The following is a 7,272-nucleotide window of genomic DNA, read 5'->3' on the forward strand; positions in this document are numbered from 1 at the left end:
GGGGAACTCTCACTGCTTGCAAGTGACCTCATAGCTACCAGATTCTTCAAGTGCAGGTAAGGAAGGGAAGGCCAGAGCAAGTTCCTGATCTACTAACCCACCCACCCTCTGTCAATCTGCCAGCCCGGATGGTGGACACCAGGAATGTTGAAATGCCCTCCCACCAAGGCAGGTTTCCCTGATGGTGTAGCCCAGATGTATCCACCTGCCTCCATGCTGGCCACATGGACAGAAGATACCACCCAGGGTGAAGAGGTATCTATTTTCCTCCTTAAGTTAATTTTTTAAAAAAGTTTCATTAATTAAAGTGGGTCCTCAATAAGCAGCCACTTGGTTACTTGTTTATTTTGATTTAAAATTTTTTTATTTGTTCTTTTTAGATATACATGACAGTAAGTGTATTATGCATACATGGAGTATAACTTCCCATTCTTGTGGTTATACGTGATGTGGGGTTTCACTGGTTGTGTATTCATATATGAACGTAGGAGAGTTATGTCCAATTCCTTTACTGCCTTTCCTATTTCCATCCCCCTTCCCTTCCCTTCATTCCCCTTTGTCTAACCTAATGAACCTCTATTCTCCCAACCCCCACTTTATTGTGTGATGATAGCAATTGCACATCAGAGAGAACATTCAACCTTTGGTTTTTTGGGACTGGCTTATTTCACTTAGCATGATAGTCTCCATTTCCATCCATTTACCAGCAAATGCCATAATTTTATTCTTCTTTATGGCTGATTAATATTCCACTATTTATATATACCGTATTTCCTTTATCCAATAATCTGTTGAGGAGCATCTAGATTGGTACCATAGCTTAGCTATTGGAAATTGAGCTATAAACACTGATGTGGCCACATACTATGGTATGCTACTTTTAAGTCCTTCGAATATATACTGAGAAGTGGGATGACTGTGTTAAATGGTTAATTCCATTCCATGTGTTCTGAGGAATCTCCATGCTACTTTCTGTAATGGTTGCACCAATTTGCAATCCCACCAGCAATGTATATCTAAAAAGAACAAATAAAAAATGTATGAGTAACCATTTTCCCCCACATCCTCACCAACATTTATTGTTACTGGTATTCTTGAAAATTGCCATCCTAACTGGAGTGAGATGGAATCTCATATGTAAATCTCTCATGTAGTTTGAATTTGCATTTTTCTAATTGCTAGGGATGCCGACCATTTTTCATATATTTGTTGACTGACTATATATCTTCTGTGAAGTGTTTGTTCAGTTCCTTTGCCCATTTATTGATATGAGTTATTTGGGGTTTTTTTGGTGTTAAGTTTTTTGAGTTCCTTATATATCCTGGAGACCAATGACTTATCAGAACTTTTTTAAGTGGATCCGTACCATATAATAAGCTATGGCCATTTTTGTCTGGGATTCCGGGTTTTACCTGTCACCTGATCGTGAAGTGGTTCCTGGACCTGTTACATGTCACAGGTGTCTTCAGGGCCTACTCTAAGCATAACATCTCTGTTTCTGATTCTTTTATCTCGTAACTAAAAGAGAAATGGACCATGTCACACTTAAGGATATCACACCTTAGTCACATTCAAAGGATGACTTCACTGGCCTGTTTGGTGAGGGGTGTCCAAAAGATCCTCAAACCTCTAAAACTGCCTGACTCTTACTTAGAGCCTCTCAAAGCCTGTACAGTCTTGAAGAGTCTCTCAAAGTTGGTTAATGTCTTATTCTATGGAGCGGAGTTCAGTTCTGTGGTGGCAGTGTGTCTCTAGAAGGACAAAGCACTACTACTTCTCATCTTGCTCACGGTGGTGTTAACGCTGCTTCAGAGCTAACTATTTGCCAGTGCCAGTCGAGGTCTTTCATTCATGCAACAAGTCCTTATTGAAAATTAATTATAAGCTAAACAGTAAAACAGAGCAAAGGCTCTGCTCTCATGAGGTTCACATTCTAGTCAAGGAGACAGACATAAACAAAATGAATAAAAAGTAAACGATAAGTTACAGGATGATAAAAGTTAACAGGGAATAAGTTGTGGAAGGGAATAGTGAGCCAGGTGTAGCGGTGCCTGGAGGTGCAGGTTGAGTTATCCGGAAAGCCCTTACCGAGAAGTGCTGGGCAGAGATTTGATGGAGAAGGTAAGGACATTGACCCGATAGCCCCTTCCTCCTTGAATCCACCCCACAACTAGACAATGTGATTTTCCACTGGTATCTGTGTGAACATACCTATATGAAGCCATCTAGAGAGACTTAGGAGAAGTTGACCGACAGAATGACGGGGTCACTCAAGGACTTAGGAAACCAGAGGCCTGAGAAATGGGGCTTGGTCTTCATTAGCTGGAAACTCTCCTGGGGTCTCCCTGCAGACAGATCCTGGGCCACCAACTCTCAGCCCTGCTTTGACCCAATTAAATGTCTGTAGGTGTCCCATAAATGGGACCTGCAACTCTCTCTTTCCCGACCTCTGACAGACAGGAACGGATGTATCCCTGACCCCCCCTTCACCTCAGGTGGGTCAGGGACACAGTTGCCCCCCCACCCCCTGGCACTTCTCTATAGAATATCTGCCTCTTGGCAGTGGAGGCCTAGTCACGCTCAGCCCTTAGCTGCCTGGCTCTGGCAGGTAAGTGCTTCCATGGTTCAGAGCCTGAGTTCTTCCATCGCTTAAACACCACTAAGACTGCATAGCTGTGGAGGCTTTATTTATAACTAGAATGCATTTCCTGGGCACGGCAACGATCTTCACTTTAAGGAGGACTCTCTTCATAGGGTGCCATCTGTCCAGTCTGAGGGACTCTGAGCTCAGAAACGGCAGCTTGAAATTCTTCACCTGGGAAAAGGATACCGCATTGTTACTGAGCAGTAGGTTCTGCAAACTTTGCAGCCAATTCTGGCTCTGACAGACAGGAGTCATAGTGATCCTCCTTTTACAGATGAGAAAATTATGGCACAGAAAGGTTCAGTAACTTTTTCCAAGTTCACACAGCTAATAAGAGGCACAAGAAGGATGTCTCTTTGTGATCCTTACCTTTAAATATTTCTGGATAATGCTTTCTTAGTAAGAGAACTCAATGAACAGTCCGTAATCAGGGCTTTATAACACCAAGTGGCTTCCATCCCTTGCCACCCTCACTTCCTATCTCCCAAGGAGTTTTTATGCTTAATGACCCTGAGACCAGCAGCTGTTAAGAATGACCCCATGTTGCAGATGCATGTGCCTGTCAAACCCAGGGCCTTGTGAGGCCTGCCACAACCAAGCCACTTCCCTGAATGTTGGCTTGAGGGAGGGTCTCTTTTTCAAAAAAGCTCAGGGTTTTGATTGGCACCTGTTAAAACACATCTGGGAAAATAACATGGGAAAGTGGACAGAGCAGGCATGGCCTTGAGGATCCATCCCTCCAGTTCTTGGCCACAGGTAATCAGCATTCTCTCGTGCCTACGAGGGCCATGGGGGGAACTATGAGAAACTCTCTGCCAGAAACTCCAGGACCCCAATGCCAGGGCAGAGAGGACCCTAAGACAGAGCCCTGGACCACTGTGCAGGCCACTTTGGGCAAGTCCCAAGACAGAGGAATGGAGCCAGGCTTGTGACTCAGATCCCAAGGCAGGCACGAGGGTTCCTACAGGAGCAGGGTCTGCGTCCGCCTCCCAGGCTTGGTTCAATCCTTCCCTTTATTTTGCCATGCTGCTCTGCCTCCGTATTTGGTGGGGTTGTTGCTGTTGCTGTTTGATTTGGTCACATTATTTTCTCTAGTGAGTTTAACCTGTGCAAAGGAACCAGGAGAATGGGGCTGTGACCTTGCTTGGATGAGAGTTTGAAAGGACTGAAAGCAGAATGCCCAGGTAACTCTTTTTAGTGTATGGTGGAGGCTGAAATAGACTTCAGAAAGACCAAGTAGCAGGAGAAAGAGACACAACCCTTAGATGGCCCACGTGGCCCCTGCAGGGCTTCCAAACTCGTAATGTGACAGGAGCCACCAGGACATCTTGTTAAAGTGCAGACTCGGTTCTGCTGGCGTGGGAGGCCTGAGGTGGTGTGGACAGCGCTGCTCTGCAGAGCACACTTGGAGCAGAGAAGTCTCGATGAGGGCCAGCCCCCCAGGTGTGGGGCCAGAATTTGTTTTGCTGGGGAGATTTGAGGAGGAGGAAAACAAAACAAAACAAAAAAAAAGAAACACAAAACAACAGCCACAAAAAACCCAGTGCTGTTTTCAGCAAAGAATGTGTCCCTCGAAGCCTAAAAGCTCATGGACACATCTCTGCAAACAGAAGGACTGGGAGGAAAGAGAAGCTGGCTATTTTCATTGACAAGTTCCATTTCTTTCTCATGAAGTTTAGTGTGATTGTAGGAATGATCAGAAGTCCCGGCTCTGTTGAGTCACCCTGCCTTACCAGAGAGTCTGAAATTCCTACCTTGAGGAAAAGCTATGTTTTATTATGATGCCATTTCCCCGAAAATGACCCACTCAAAACAGTTGTTCTAACATTGATACAGAAAATGAGTCCCGTGATTAAATCGTCTAGGGACACAGTGAAGTAAAAGAGGAAGAGCGCATTTCCTCACGTGACTCCAGACAGTGTCCACGCTGAGGAGCATCATGAATAACTGAGACAGCCACACAGCAGGACAGGGGCCTCTTGGTGGACTGCAGGTTGGCCTTTTGCTGGACTTCTCTCTGCTCCCTTCCTTTCTTTCTGTACCAGCAGTTTGTAAAATGCCAACTACACTGACAAGACTTGTGGAGAGGTTCTTCATTTGTTTTAGCAGAGATTATTTTTTCAGTACTTAATATTAGTGGAAGGGCCGTGAAATAAGTCCTCATAGACCACAGTTGTGAACTTAAATTGGTGTCAGCCTTTTGGAAAATTCTTTGCAAGAAATTAAACAAAAAATAAATAAACCAATAGGAATATTTATAAACCCTTAAAGTACTAACTTCTATGGTCCCATATAATTTGGCCATCAAAAATAAAATAGAAAAACCTAAATGCCTTCCTATTGGGAATGCTTCAGATTATCTATGATGAGTGTCTTAATCCATTTTCTGTTGTTACCACAGTAGCCAGGAGTAATTTATAAGGAAAGAAGTTTATTTTGGCTCATGGTTCTGGAAGCTGAGAGGGCTAAGATCTTGGCTCTGGCATCTATTCAATTTATGGCCCCACCTGTGCTGCTGCAGGTCACAGCGTGCATGCAGATGAGGAAGGACACAAGGTGCCCTGGCTTTACAACAGCCCACTCTTGGGGTAACTAAGCCAGTCTCTCCAGAGCAAAAACTCACTCAAGAAAGGCTTCAATCCACTCACAAGGACTCCTCCTCTACCACCAAACACCTTTCACTAGGGTCCACTCCCAAAAGGGAACACTGAGGAATTAGGGTCTCAGCACACGAATGTTGGGGAGCGCAATCAAACCACCACAATGGAATCACTCAGTGTAATACTATATGGCCATTGCAAATGTCTAGAAAACCACCCAAGTGTACTTGACAGTGTGCTCAATTGATGGGGAAAACTAGCTGAAATTCTTTACTCCTCCATCCCTGACCTTTGCAAATGACCTGGAAGCCCCTTCCCACCCAGAGATAAAATCGACTTCCCCACCCTAGTACCCATGTGGGGCTTGTAAGTTACATGGGCAACAGGTGGCAGTGAGGATGAAACCATTTCTATTCTCTGCCTCCCACCCCGTCTTTCTCTCCATGTGAACAACCTTGGACTTAAGAAGCCATCTGTGGGAGTTCTGTAGACCCCCAAACCAGTCTGAGAGCCAGCCAAGATCATCTGGTGGCAGACCCATGACCAAGTCAACAGAGTATCTAAGAAACTTTTCAGCTACCCCTTGAACCCATATGCAATCATGTATGGTCATTATTGTAATCTACTGAGAGTTGGAGTGGCAATAGGTAACTGATAGAGTTATAATATAATATAAAAAGAAAAAAGTACAGAAAAAAATGTATCAATAAATGTGAAATAATTATGACCCAAAGGAAAATGGAATGTGTGAAAATGTAATGAACAGTCATGGCAGGTGAGTGAGTTTTTGAAATACTGATGTATTTCCTACACTTCCACATTTCCACATTGTCTCTGATGAATATGCATTGATAATGTTTGTAAATTATAAATAAAAAATTGGTTTCTTTAGAAATAATAACTCAAGAGTCACATGTGGTTAACAATTGCCAGATACTCTAGTAAGGAGAATCCTCGGGCGCAGTTATTTTGATGGCATAAAAGTTGATTGGTTCAATAGCATGAAACCACAACAAGAAGAAGACCTCACAAAGGGGATTGACCCATGGTAGAATACCTTAAGTGATAGCCAAAGGACTGTGACAGGTATCATAGCTACAAATGTCCTTGTGCTCTGTCTATAGAGAGGACCTCCTCCACAGCAGACGATGATCAGATACTTCACACCGATCCAGCCTCAAAGGTCCTTTGTTCTCCAACATTGCTGTCACACGCGGCCATTTCTCCTTATTTCACATGGCAGAAAATATATGTTTTGCGGAGCTTTTCCTCCAGCACAGAGAATGTTCTGAGTCAAGAGCAGTTCGTGGCAGCATATCTAGCTGTTTCTAATTTTGTCAACAGTGTGTGTCAAGTTGCCACAGAAACATTCGGACCTCCTCTCATTGCATCAGGTGTGATCATGACTGTGCCCACAGGGCCATCACCTTCCTCCCAGGGCTCACAGCAGGGAATGCCCTAAAAGCCATTATTGCCATGGATCCAGCCAGAACCATCCTGGGATGGAAATGTTTTGATCATGCAGCACATCTTAGGGGAGTTTTCTTCAGCATATGGTATATTACTTATGGTCATGAACACATTTGGAAAAATTGGTAGCCTCAAGTGAAAATCTGGCATGAAATGAGGACTGATAGCCCCCCAAAAGGAGGCAGCTCTAAGTCAAAGTGGTGTGCTGATCTGTGCTGCTTAGGAACCCCAGGAACACCTGACCCCGGAGAGACCATGTCTGGGCTCCTACCTGGAAGACACTTAGCATCTAGTCTCCTGGTATTTTAAACTCTGAAACCCAGTACCTGTTTGATTAGAAAGTGAATTATGACAAAAACGTGAAATAAAGGCTTATATCTGTATAAAAAAGTAAAAACCTTTTCCCAGGAAGATAATAAATGTTTATAAAATACTTATAACCCAGAAGGCATTTTAGTTTTAACCATGATACATACTTTTCTAATTGTCAAATTCTCTAATAAGATGCAGCTCATCTCACTCTGAAATTGGTGGGTTTTTACATGTTATTTTGATTTG

The 7,272-nt window shown here is 43.6% G+C and overlaps 1 pseudogene; it reads left to right on the forward strand.

Moving 5' to 3' along the window:
• The first annotated feature begins 6,012 nt into the window (after window positions 1-6,012).
• LOC107138917 lies at window positions 6,013-7,023 on the forward strand (annotated as a pseudogene).
• Window positions 7,024-7,272: the final 249 nt, after the last annotated feature.

The sequence above is a fragment of the Marmota marmota genome, unplaced genomic scaffold, assembly GCF_001458135.2.
Source record: "Marmota marmota marmota unplaced genomic scaffold, marMar, whole genome shotgun sequence".
Lineage (NCBI taxonomy): Eukaryota > Metazoa > Chordata > Mammalia > Rodentia > Sciuridae > Marmota > Marmota marmota.